The sequence below is a fragment of the Dipodomys ordii genome, unplaced genomic scaffold (assembly GCF_000151885.1).
Source record: "Dipodomys ordii isolate 6190 unplaced genomic scaffold, Dord_2.0 Scaffold12, whole genome shotgun sequence".
Taxonomy (NCBI): Eukaryota; Metazoa; Chordata; class Mammalia; order Rodentia; family Heteromyidae; genus Dipodomys; species Dipodomys ordii.
The window spans coordinates 9,204,249-9,218,160 of record NW_012267228.1 but is presented as its reverse complement, the minus strand read 5'-3'; the positions used below and the strand labels follow the sequence as shown (position 1 = coordinate 9,218,160).

Sequence of the window (13,912 nt, the reverse complement as noted above, 5' to 3'; positions counted from 1 at the left end):
TAACCCCTTCCATCACATCTCTCCTTTTCCTTGTCAAGTCTCATCACTTCCCACTTCCTGTTTGACACACGTGCATTGAGTAACATCATCTGCTGCTTCCCTTTCCAGTAGTCTGCCCCTCCCAATGCTTCTCCCCACTAATAGGAAACACATTTCAGCTTCCTGATATTCATTTGATTAATCTGTCTGTACATGGTCCAAAGGATTTACTCCATGGAGTTACATTACTTTAGTCAGGTTGCTCATGCATATATGCATATGATCCTCTGTGTGTGTGTGTGTGTGTGTGTGTGTGTGTACTTGGGAGGTTGTAGTCTACATCTAAGATCTACATATGACCTTTGCTTACATCATGTATGATTTTCCATAGTTCCCTTTTTTCTGATGGTTAAATAATATTGAGTAGGTGTATGTATGTAGATATTATATAAATATATATGTACACATATTTTATCTTCTTGGTACATTCATCTATTGTGGGTTATCTGAGATTTTATCATAACTTGGCTATGGAGAAGAATGCTGCAATGAATATGGAAGTTCAGGTGGTTTTATTGCTTTATTTTTATTCTTAGATGATATTTCTTGTACTATGGTACTTTTGGAATCAATTCAAGTTCAGATATGTTTTTATTTCTAACTAGTATTATATTTAGGAATGTAAGACTTTAAAAAATATTAGACTGTTGGGGAACATTGTATTATTTCAAACTTTTTTTTCTTTTAGGAAAATGAAAATTGATTTGGCTCTTCTTGACAAATATTTATGAGCATATTTGCTTTCATTTTTCTTGGGTAAAAATATGAGTGATGTTTCTTTGTGGTTATTTTTAAAATCCCACAAATTTATTTTTAAGGTAATTATAGCACTTTATTCTACTAGCAAAATATAAAAATTTCTGGTTCCTCCATTTCTCAATATTCTTTTGTTGGTTTTGGTATGCTTAATTTTAACCTTCCTAATAATGGCTACACAGTGGAGTCATGAGCTTGAGGTGTTCATTTTTATGTTAATAATGATATTGAACACCCTTTTCTGTTTCTGTGTCTTTTAGATTCTTTTTATTGGATTTCTTTTGTGATTTGGCTTTTTTTGTATATGTGTATTTATGGGTTCTAATATATCTTTGCCAATTTCCAAGTTGTCATAGATTTTCTTTGCCTTAGCTTTCATAATCTACTTAGAGTTCATAGTTGTGTGTATGGGGTGAAGTAAATCTGAAGATTAACATTTTTCAAGTGAATACCATTCTTTTATCAAGGAATTACTCTGACAACTTTTTCTAAACTTGGTTGAACATAAGTATGAGGATCTATTTTTGAGAAACTAATTTATGTTCTACCGATGTTTCCTGCCTGCCAATACCATGCCACATTGATAACTTTAGCTTGGTAGTAAATTCTAAAATCAAAGAGTAAATTCTCCAACTTTGCTCTATATTATTTCAGTTTTATTTTGTCATTTTCATTTACGTATCTGTACATAAATTCACAAAGGCAAAAGATAGTCTCCTGAGTTTTTGGCTGGAAATATGTGAAATCTTAAGGCATTCCAGAAGATAGCTGACCTCTTAAAATTACAGTTTTGTTGATTCATGACAATAGTTTATTTCTGCATTTATTTAGAGTTTTGTTTCCCACAATTCTTTGTAGCTTTTAGGGTACAGAGCCTGTTTTAGATTTTGCATGTTCCCCAGTATTTAAAGATTTACAAAGTGAGAATATGCCTCTAAATGATCTGAGGAGATGCAGACAGCAAGATAGGAGGAAATCAAAAACCTAAGTAAAGACCATGCTTAAAGGAGTAGTAGTTACTGTTTTATGAAATAAAATGAGGATTGAATGTTAGCCATGGGACTTTTACATGCATAAGTCCCTTTTGCAGATGATAAAGAGTTCTAAAGGCTCCTTTAGTCCTAGCAACTAAAGACAGGATTCAGGAAAGGGTGACAGTGCAGGGCACAGCTCACCCATTGAATCCTAGCAACTCCAGAAGCTGAAGTCTGAGAATCACTGTGTGGAGTTAGCCCCAGGGCAGACAATTGAAAGAGCCTGTTAGCTCCAGTTAAGCAGCAAAAAAGCAGGAAGTGAAGTGTGGCTCAAGTGTTAATGAGCAAGAGTGTCAGGTTCTAACTTCAACCCAAGTACTGGAAAGAAAACAGGAGGGGGAGGGGGAGAAGGAGAAGCAAGGGGAGGGGAAAGGGGGGAAAGGAAAAGCAGAAGGGGAGGGGGAGAGGGGAGAAGAAGATGAGGAGGAGACAGAGAAGGAAGAACCAGAAAGAAGAAAGAAGAGAGGGGGAGGAGGAGGGAAAGAAAGGGAAAGAGGAGGGAGGCGAAAAGGAAGAGGAAGAAGAGAGAGAGAGAAGAGAGAAGAAGAGGAAAATGAGAAGAAAGTAGGAGAGGGGGGAGGAAGAGGGGGACAGGGAGAGGTAGGAGTTGTATGTGTGTTGACTTGAACTCAGTGCCTGAGCATTACCCCTGAGGTTTGTTTGTTTTTGTTCTTGTTTTTTTCCCTCCAAGCTAATGCTGGTACAACTTGTACCACAGTGCCCCTTCATCCAGTTTTTTTTTTTTTTTTTTGTGATTAATAGGAGATAAGAGTTTCATGGATGTTTCAATCTGAGCTGGCTCCAAACCCCTCCCCCCTCCCTGGATTTCAGCCTCCTGAGTAGCCATGATTACAGGTGTGAGTTCATGGTGCCCAACTAATGCAGCCTGTTTTGAGTTTACCTGTCATAAAGAAGTATCACATTCTCTCTGTGGCCTCTGATGACAGTGCTTAGTCCTTATAAAGAGATTACAGGTGGTCCTGAAATATTTACTGAAGAATATTCTCCTTAGGAATTCAAACAATGGAGTGCTAAAGGAAAAGCATAGAAACTAAAAGGTATTATTTATTTATTTCTGGTCTTGTTTGGTTTTGCTTTAAGTGTGTGTATCTTTCCCAAAGTTACTTTTTCACTCATCTATATTTGATTTGATTTCATTTTCCCAATATCCTCTCCTTATGAGACACTGAAGAGTATAATGTCTTCTGTTATTCCATGCAAATAAATCCAATCTCTTACCATAGTCTCATGTTGTACACATGTTTGCTTGTGTTAGTATCTCTGTGTTCTTAATGTGTGCTTTTCATTTGGCTTACTTTATTGTTCAAGCAGCCTCTTCCAAATCAAATAATAAGACCTGCACATATTAAAAAGTTTAGTCAGAGAGCTTTGTGTAAAACCCAAAAGGACCCTCCTATTTTTTTTTTAACAGAGCTGTTATATAAACACTCACACATTTATATTCTACTTCTGGAGATGATAAATGTAAGAGTAACAGTAGCTTTGGATTGCTTTGATTCTACTTTCTCTATGTACTTTCCTGGCTTTAAGATATTTCCTGCCTATCTTTTCAAACATGTGATTTACAAAGGTTTTGGTGACAGTGCCTATGACCCTTTGCTTTTATTTCCCTCCTCTCTTCCTTCTAACTAATAGTGGAGTTTCTGGCGTGCTTCAGAAGGGCTGACACAGGAATACAGTGGAAATCAGTGCAGACCCTTGACCGGCTTAATCTTTGCTTGCAAATGACAATGCGGAGAAACCAGAGGAAGGAAAAAATAAATTACTTCCTTTCCTGTTGGAAACGTAATAAGTAGCTACTCTGACCCAGTTTGCAATAAGACAGATATACATATACATATACATATACATACATATATATATATTTTTTTTTTCTGATGACCCAACGGGAGTCACTCTCTCTAGTCAAAGAAAGAGAAGAGGAGGGGGGATTTAATCTTGCATGCCAGGGAATGGCAGCTGCTCTCTGCGCGCTCTCATTCTGTGAAGGATGATGAAGATAGTGCTGGTTTTCAGTGTGGAGAGAATTTTTTTCCCCTTTTGAATATTCCAAACGGGAGCTTTGCCCATGGGTCTGAAGAACTAATTGTCTAGTTTCCGTCAGGAATGCAGCAAGAGAGGAGGAACGTATTTCATGCTTAACACCAGAAAGGAGCCACGCAATACTCAGTGGATAAAAGGCTTGCAGTCCCAGGGAGAGAGAGAGAGAGAGAGAGAGAGAGAGAGAGAGAGAGGAGAAGGGAGGGAGAGAGAGAGAGAGAAAGCGTCCCATTATCTCCCAGCTGTGTAGACAGTCCATACGCCTTGGTTCTGCCCGGATGCACAGCATGCCTTGGCTGAGAGCTTGAAAGAGAGTTCTGCAAGGAAAAAAAAACACTGTAAAGATCTCGAGACATTTCCCTGGTAAGATCTCTAAGTGCAAAATTGCTCTGTCTACTGCAATGAGAATATTGCTGGGCAAGCGGCAGCTTTTCTTCCTTTCAGTCTCTTTGTATTTAGCATAACAGGTAAAAGCTGGGGTTGGGGTTGTGTGTGTGTGTGTGTGTGTGTGTGTGTGTGTGTGTGTGTGTGTGTGTGTGACTGCTTTATTGATGTTCTGTTTCTATGATGTTGATGATTAAAATGCATTTATTCCTTGTGAGGGAAAAGCGATGTATTAAATCTGTATTCGGGGGAAGTGAGGCTCAAACCAGACAGAGAGAGATTACATACAGGTATATTTTTTGCAGGGTTTCACTAGTCTTTGCTGCAGTAGAAACTAATGGGCAAGAGGGTATGACAGTGCTAATTCTGGTCTTTTCCTATGGCCACTTCCTTTTGGGGAACGGCAGATGGGAAGATGTGATTACTAATTTTTATTTTCCCCCCAAAGGGTTGTCAGGGGTGTGGTTTGCAATGTCCAGGGATGATTGAAAGGAATGATTATAAAGTTTCCTGAGGGTAGGTTTTGGTAATGGGAGAAAAGCTAGACTGCAGGTCACATAGACTCACCAAATTTTGTCTGGGTTTTTGGTTTTAGCTAGCTAGGAGAAAATAGCTTTTCCTTTGTACCACACATGAGTTAAAGCTTCTCGGCGTGAGATTCTTATCATAGTTTATGAAAAGTTTCAGAAGTTGATCGCTTGGGAACAGAACTTTGAAGAGTTCTGAGATTAAGCATGTATCCATAGCCTATTATGATAATGTGATACAGTAACATTGAGGGTTGAGGGGGAAATTGGAATTCAGAGTTCTTGTTTGCCCAAATGAAAACTACTTGTTTAAAATAATCAGCATCCTGACAGGGCCCTCTGAGAAGCATTCACAAGATGAATAAATGAATGATATGTTGAGAGAGAGAGAAAAAAAGGAAAACAGGGAGAAGAGTAAAATTACATAGAATCAATTTGGAAAATGAGGTATTCCTAATGTTATTTTACAGTGACAATGTTTTCCAGAGATGTCTGTAATAAAAAGGAGCCATATGTTGAACAGTGAATCACTTGTTTTGAGCAATTTTCATTTATCTGATGGATTTGTTTATCATCTCTTAAAATCACTGTGGTAGAAGGTTTCTCCAATTTATGTGCACTGTTTTTATAATGGAAGGAGCTAATAAACACTCTACACCTCCACTCTCTCTCCCTCCCTCTCTCTATCTTTCTCTCTCTCACACACACACATGTAAATATCTACATCTTCACAGGGAAAACATATGCACACAAAACAGTAGCATAATTTATGTAACAAACAGAAATACATAGTCATGTCATCTTTGATGCCTCACTGATTTTTATTTTTTCCTGTCAGCAACAATCATAGCTATGCAGCCTTAAGATTTTCAAATCTGCAAACTTTTAGACATGGCTCTATATGAGGTTATATAAATGCATAACTTATCACATCTTAACAAGTACATCCTTTATAAACAACTGCATTATGTTACTTCTTTCAAACATTTTTTAAGTGAACGATCTTGGTTTTAATCTTTGTGGATTTCCTTGGTCCATAGAGAATGAGTGCACATGAACTTCCTTACACACACACACACACACACACACACACACACACACACACACACAATTACACTGGGAAAAATTTTTGTGCTATATTAAGTTTACCACCTACTTTTGCTTTTTTGATAAATGAAAATTCTCAGTAGCATAAAAGTACATTTTTACCCTATTAAGATGTTACCTGGGAAGAGGAATATGAAACACTTATTTAGTTATGTATGTTCATTATCATCACATTGATTAGATGCTGTAGCATGAGGTATACTCTAAAAAATAAGCTGCACATAAAAGTTTGAAAAAATTGCATCACTCATAGATAACAATCATGAGATTTAGAGACTATCCTCATACCTAAATTCTGATTAAAAAGATGAGATATGAGTGACAGAAAAGAGGGGATAAGGGGAGAGACTTCAGTAAGAACGGTTTCGTGTAATACAGTTTTAGTTCTTAGAATGATATGGTATTATGATCAATGATAGATATTCCTTTATCACAGTGGTACCTTAACCTACATTTGACAAAATGATTGTATTTTAGATTTCAATTAAACTAAAAAAAGAAAAGAAACCAAATGAAAGTAAAAAAAAAAAAGGCTAAATTTAGGTACCTATTTCTTTCCAAAGGAGGTATTACTTCCCGCAAACCCTAAATTTGAAAACAAAGATATGAAAATATTAAGAGTTTGGAGGTGATTTTTGAATGCAAATTTAAATATTAAGCAGTATCTTACAGGTCCTTGTTATGATAGTGAAATAAATCAGCATACATACTTTATGATTATCAAGCCACCCATACTCCCTAAATTAAAATTTTTATTATCAGATTACATTGCTGAGTTTTATAGCATTTCCATTCCAACCTAATTCTCCTGGTCCCGATTTAGACCCACTTCAAATTTAAAAGAAGTCATCCATTGCCAACCAGTATTTGCTCATCAGTTCACCAATATTTCTTGGGTTTCTGGCTATGTATAGATTTTCTATTCCTGAATTCTCCTTGTCCATGAGTTTTTGTTTGCTTTTTCTGTTCTTTTTGTCCCGAAGTTGTTTATTCTTCATCAGTATGTTCTTGACATTTACCGCATTGATTAAAGATTCTTTTATTTCACAATTTCTTGAGTTATTGTGTGTGTGCAGTTTGATTTCCTGACACAGCAGGGATGGGCCAGATATTTATACTGCTTCTTTCTTTCCCAGGTCACCAATTGTAGACATGTTGTATCTCATTTGTTCATCTTCCACAGCTATTGTGGTATCCAAATTTATTTTCAAGTTATATTTTTCCAGCTCATTTTGTTTTCTTTATTGAATCTGCCCTACCATCTTTCATGGTGATTTTCAACTACTTGTGCCGTATCACTGTTTCTGACTTAACTTCTAGTTCTGTGTTTTCATCTTCCTCTAGAATGTTTTATTCTCTTATGTTTTAGCTTGTTATTTCCATTTAGTTACTACATTTCTGGGGGGAGGGTGTTGTCTTTGGTTATGGGGCTTGAACTCAGCCTGGGCACTGAGTATTTTGTTCAAGGCTAGTGCTCTACCCCTCTAACCCACAGTGCTTCTACTGGTTTTCTAATGGTTAATTGGAGATTACAGTCTAATGGACTTTCCTGTCCCAACTGACTTTAAACCACAATCCTCAGCTCTCAGCCTCCTGAGTAGCAGGATTATGTGCATGAGTCACTGGTGCTTTGAAAGTATTCTGTATGGTACTGTAACAGTGAATATAACTTACTACATATTTGTCAAAACCCATCAAATGGGCAACACATGAGTGAACCCTAATTCATTGATGGACTTGAGGTGATCTGAATACATCAGTGGACTTTGGATGAGCTTATAGATCAATGGAAGTTCATCGAGTGAGTCAAGTTCATCATCATGAATCAAGATCTTATTTGTGGGTTAGGTGTGTGCTAGGCAGGGAGCTAGGAAAACTCTATTTAACCTAATTTTGATGTGAGCATATGAATCTGCTCCCCCAAAACAATCATGAGAGAGGGAAAAAATAATTTTTTTAAGTTTATCAATAGTTTCTTGACATTTTATCATTTGAACATGAAGTCCGTTGTTTATGGGAAGACCTGTGAAGTTTGGTGTTTGTGGACATGCTATTAAGGTATCTACAGATTTAAAGCAAATTTGATGTCCAAGATGTATAATTGTCAGATGGGTCATCTTACTTATTTTAGCTGATGCTTATTTACTTGGTCAACACTTGGGTGAATGATATAACTTAGAGTAAAGTCATTAAGGCAGAAGTCTCTGGGTTATACTGTCTGTATCTTCCTAAAAGTTAAAGTGAAAAGAAGAAGTAGGTTTTCCCTGATACCTCTGTGAGGTCTATGGTTTCTAGCATTTGAGAATTGGGGGAATTAGTCTCACATTTGGCGGTTTAGGGTTAAATCTGTGAATGTCTTGAGGGCAGAGAAGGTTTTTGCTTTGAAAGGTTTGATATCCCTATAGCCATCTTGTTCCTTGTTGTTTCTGTAGAATGAATGATGAATAAAGGTTATTTTTTAAAAGTTGAGATTTGGGCTGGAAATGTGGCTTAGTGGGAAGAGTGCTTGATGAATGAGGCAGAGGATTGGAGTTTGATGCCACCCTGGGCTACGATGCAAGATTATCTCAAAATAAAAAAATGAATTGAAAGAGAAGAGAGAAGAGAGAGAAAGCGAGGGAGGAATGAAAAAAGAGAGAGATGGAAAGAAAGAAAGAAGAAAGAAAAGGAAGAAAAGAAAGAAAGAAAGAAAGAAAGAAAGGAAGGAAGGAAGGAAGGAAGGAAGGAGGGAGGGAAGGAAGGAAGGAAGGAAGGGAGAGAGAGAGAGAGAAAGAAAGAAGAAAGAAAGAAAGAAAGAAAGAAAGAAAGAAAGAAAGAAAGAAAGAAAGAAAGAAAGAAAGAAAGAAATGGGCTGGGAAGGTGTCTCAGTGGTAGAGCGCTTGCTTTGCATGCTTGGGGCCTTGGGTTCGATTCCTCAGCACCACATAAGCAGAAAAAAAAACGGAAGTGGCGCTGTGGCTCACATGGTAGAGTGCTAGCCTTGAGCTGAAGAGCTGAGGGACAGCACCCAGGCCTAGAGTTCAGGCCCCACGACTGGACCAAAAAGAAAAAGAAAGGAAGGAAGGAAGGAAGGAAAGAAGGAAGGGAGAGAGAAAGGGAGAGAGAAAGAAAGAAACAAACAAAGAGAGAAAGATGGAGGGAGGAAGAAAGGAAGGAGGGACGGAAGGAGGGAGGGAGGGAGGGAAGGAAGGAAGGAAGGAAGGAAGCAAACAAGAAAGGGAACGAAGAAAAGAGAGAGAAAGATGGAAGAAGAGAGACAAAAAAGGAAGTAGGAAGGGAAGGGGAGGGGAAGGAAAGAAGGAAGAAGAAATGGAGGGAGAGGGAAGGAAGGATGGAGAGAAAAAACAAAAAGATAAGGGTTGTGATAAATGCATGACATCAGGGAGACAAGGGAAATGAAACGGGCTTCTTGAGCTTTCTTTCTGAGAGCCTGTATTGATGATATCAGTGGCCTATTCTGCTGTCTTGCAATAAATCCTAAGGTAATTTACACATGAATTTGATTATTATATGAATAAAAATGCCCCTTCCCTTTTGGAAGTAGAATGAATGTATACCTTGTAGATGCTAGTTTTCAATGGAATAAATAAGTGAATGAAGAACAGATGCTTGGATGGATGAAGTTTCCTAGATATTATGATGCTTCAATGAAGCAAACATTGTCTTGCTAGTGAAACAAGTGCCATTCCCTGAGTATTAATAAATGAGAGGGAGAACAAAACCTCTTAAGCCAGGCTTTTCTGAGTTCAGGTGACACCAAGAAATGCTTTCTTTTCTCTATCTAGCATACAATAACTTTGACATTGACCTGTCTATACCCTACATTCTCCATATATAATGAACATAATAAAAGTATTGACTTCATAGTATTATTAACAGGAATAGATAAGATAATGTTGAAAATATCCTGGAAGAATGTTTGACAATTAATAGGCAATCTGATGTGTTCATTGTTTATAATTACATTATTATTGTTAGAACATTTCTATATGAGCTTTGGGATTGAGTGAAAGTAATATAAAACAATAAAGATACCAAAATAATAATCATCACCTAATCAATTGTATTTTGTATGTCTCAAATAATTAAATTTGGAATGTAAATCATACTTGGAAATAAAAGTGGAGATTGAAGATGTTCAAAAAGAACGTTAAAAATCTAAATTTAGATTTAGAAATGCTGGTCCTTGGATCCATGTAGCTTAAAAATAGAATTGATATTTTTGTATAGAAGAAGCAATTGAGTCTGATTAAGAAAGAGGGTTTATTTAAATTTCTGATTATACATAAGAAGCATAAGAAGAAATAAGAAGCAAAAGAAAACATTGGAAGAAATTTGTCCCTTTCAACAGAGAAAACTATTACAAAATGTCTGTATTTCTTCCTATTTTTATTCCTTTGTTCTATTTTTACATAAAATATTTATGTCTCAGGCATACATCTGTAAACAACTTGAACTTCCAGGAAAATACTAAATTAAAATATAGATATCTCCCTTCCACATACACCTTTCAGTCTTATTTTCCAATAATTTATATTATTGTAATATTTCCTTGTGGTTACCCTTTAAATTTAAATAATATACTTGGACTTCAACTTTAGTACTCACAGTGAAAGTTTTTGTTTTTTAAAGGAATTTTTTGTATTTTGCCATTTTCACACTTTTACAAAAATGTTTTGATGTTTTATGTAAGTTTTAAATTTTCAAGGAAATGATTCACATCTTTTATGCCATTTTTGTTGATCAAAGGTATTGTAAATATTCATGTAATACCCAAATTGGATACTTATTAATTTCTACCATTTAGAACTATAAAGTGCTAAATACATTTTTAAGTGAAAATTACCTAACAGTATGGGAGTAAATTATAATTTTCTGCAGTCCAGAAGCCATTCTTTTTTGTTCTTTGTTATCTTAATTTTAACATATATATGTATATATATATATATATATATGTGTGTGTGTGTGTGTGTGTTTGTACTATTATTTCAAGGTATTATATAAATTTTATACTAGTGGCTCATAACTAATCCTAGCTACTCATGAGGCTGAGATCTGAGATCTGAAGCTCAAAGTCAGTTTAGGCAGAAAAGTCTTTGAGACTTTTTCCTCAGGTAACCAGCAAAAAGCACAAAGCATTGGTATGGGTCAATTTGTAGGGTACTAGCTTTGAGTAAAAAAGCTAAGGGCATCCTAGCCCTGAGTTCAAGCCTAGTAATACCAGGCACACAAAACAAATGATAAAGAGCTCATACTGAAAATAAACTTATTGAACCTACTAATTTAATTCCACATTTCATTTCAACATTGACCTTGGTTTATGTATTTCATCATGTGAATATTAAATTTCTGTTACCTATTTTCTTAGTGATATATTTATTTATACAATGTAACTATTAAAATGTGGCATTCATGCCTTATTTAGGTCTTTTAAGCAAGTGTGAGAATTCCCATGTAGAGTATCAAAATTATCTTCAGCCACACCTCCAGCCTGTTTTTTGTGTTTTGGGGTTTTTTTGTATTGTTTATTTCTGAACTTCGATCCCCCTACTGGTGTTTTCCTGTATCAATGGGGATGATAGGCATGTACCACTGCCCTAGCCATTGTGGTTTCTTAACAACTTGAATAACAGGTGCTTACCATTGAACCCAGCTGTTAGTTGAGATGGAGTCTCTCAAACTTCTTTTTTTTGCCCAGGCTAGCAGCGAACCCTGATCCTCACATCTCCGTTTCCTAAATAGTTAGGATTCTGTAGCCTTGAGCCCTTGTAAATAACCCAATCCAACCTTTGTTCACACCTTTTTGGCTTTTAGTACAGTAAATCTAATCTTCTCCATTATGTTTTATTGAACAAAGATAAGGTAACAACACATCACACAACTTTATATTTTCTAAGATTGACTACACATAAATGCCAGTCCTCTTTGCAAACAAGACTATGGCTTGCTCAAATTGCTCCCAAGATATCTCTACCATTTATTTTTAAACTGCCTAATAATTTTGCCAGTGTTTGTTTAAATTGATCACATCTTTCCCTGACTTCTTTTGTTTACCATTTCTTCTTGTCAGTAACATGCTCACCGGCTAGTCATTTCCCATGTGCACTATTGCTAATTGTTGGACAATTTGCAGACAGTAAAAGAAGAAAGAATAATGCAATGTAACAAGGGTCTGTTGGGTGTAAATAGAAGCAAGAGGGAGTGGGGAGCAGACAGGGTGAAGGAGGAAGAGCATGATCAAAGTACTTTATGAGCAGGTGTTATACAGAACAATGAAGCCTGTTCAGGCTGATTTGGGAAGGAGAAGAGGGAAAGTTATGGAGGGACAAGTCTGATCAAGGTATATTGTATGCACATATGCGCATGGAAGAATCAAACATTACTGGACAGCTAATGGATGTTAAAATATGTAGGGAACAAAGAAGCCATTCTAGAAAACCTATTAAGCTCCCTTAATATTTATGCATTGAATATCATTTTATTTACATTCTAAAACAATATTGCCATTGACCATGGAAACTCTGTAGATGTGTATTTTCCTCTGGACAATGTTTTTCAAAGTCTGTTGCAAGATTTTCTAGGTTAAAATTTTGTTCATGAGAACACTGCATGCAGTTTTATTTTATAGCTCAGTATTTTATTGGTATTTCATTCTGGTATATTTTAGGAATTTCTCGGTGTCATTCTTGTCCTCAGGTTCACCAATGTGTGTATTTTTAGAGTTGTTTCAAATTTATTCTTTTTATCCCTTCCAAGTTCTTAAATCTGTCCTTCAATTCTAAAAATTTCTCAACTATTGTGTATGTCAGTGTTAAATCTTTTCAACCCTTTTATTTGTTCCTTTAGGGATGTTCATTCTGTACTTTGGACTTTTCTTCTGATTTTACTTTTTTCCCTTACCTATTATCTTCCTGTCTGTGATGTGTGATCTCCATATATAGATATATTGAAGAGAAGTTTTGTTTTGTTTTTGCATACTGGGGTTTGAATTAAACTGGGGCCTCTTGCTTGCTGGACTTGCTTGCCGATGGCTGGCATGTGAGCCAGGTCTCTAGTCCCAATTTCTCTGTTGGTTTTGGAAATGGAATCACATAGACTTCTCTTCCTGGGCTGGATCTTAAATCATGATCCTCAGAATCTCAGGCTCTTATACAGCTAAGATTTCAGGCATGACACTCCAAAACCCGACTGGGTTTACTTTTCAAGAGTATTTTTGCTCTCTGCCAATTATTTTCCAGATCTTAAGTACTCCCCTGCTATTCTGTGTTTACTGAACAGTATCACTTCTACCATTCAGCTTGTTGAACCCTTGTGTAAGCTTCTTGTGGAGCTGAAGTTTGACTGTTGCTTTTATGGGGGAAAAAATTCCCCAGTTATTTGTATCTGCTGTGTTTCCCCGGGTGGTGGTTCACCATTCCTGCTATTTATGATTTTCTTCTGTGACAAAGTCACCTTCAGCAGCTACATAGGAGCTACATAGGAACTTTTATGCCAAACTTCTTCAGGAGGATTGTACATATGAATACTCTGATGGACCAGTGGGAAGAGATTCCTTATCAGAACATTATCGTCTTTTTGGCTATTTGTGCCAATCAGCAGAGCAAGAAAGGAAAGTCAGAAATCAGATTTGCTAATATTTTTCTATGGGTGAATAAAAGAGTGAATTAAAGAACGTTGTTTTCCGTGTGTGTGTGTTGTTTGTGTGTGTGTGTGTGTGTTTGTGTTTGTGTGTATGTTGTAGATTTTAATTTTTTTCAAGGTAGTATCTTACAGTCTTGCAAAGATTATAGGAACTAGTCACCATGTTTGACTTTAAGAAAAGTTCTGAGTCTCTTTTAAGAAAATTTCGGTCTGTACCAAGGAGACCAAGGATTTCTCCTATTCCATCCTATAATGTTTTCAGAGTGTCTGCTTTGACTCCGAGGTCATTGATCCATTTGGAGTTGATTCTGGTGCAGGGTGATATATAAGGATCTAGCTTTAGTTTTCTACAAGTAGTTAACC

At 36.4% G+C, this 13,912-nt stretch overlaps 1 protein-coding gene across 1 annotated transcript in view; it reads left to right on the top strand.

The window, feature by feature from the left end:
- The first annotated feature begins 4,171 nt into the window (after positions 1–4,171).
- The window catches only part of Cntn6 (contactin 6), a 252,515-nt gene continuing 242,774 nt past the window's right edge, over positions 4,172–13,912 (top strand). Inside the window, exon 1 of the mRNA XM_013010399.1 lies at positions 4,172–4,253. The gene's annotated coding sequence lies outside the window, so the exon portion shown is untranslated. The remainder of the gene's footprint in view (positions 4,254–13,912) is intronic.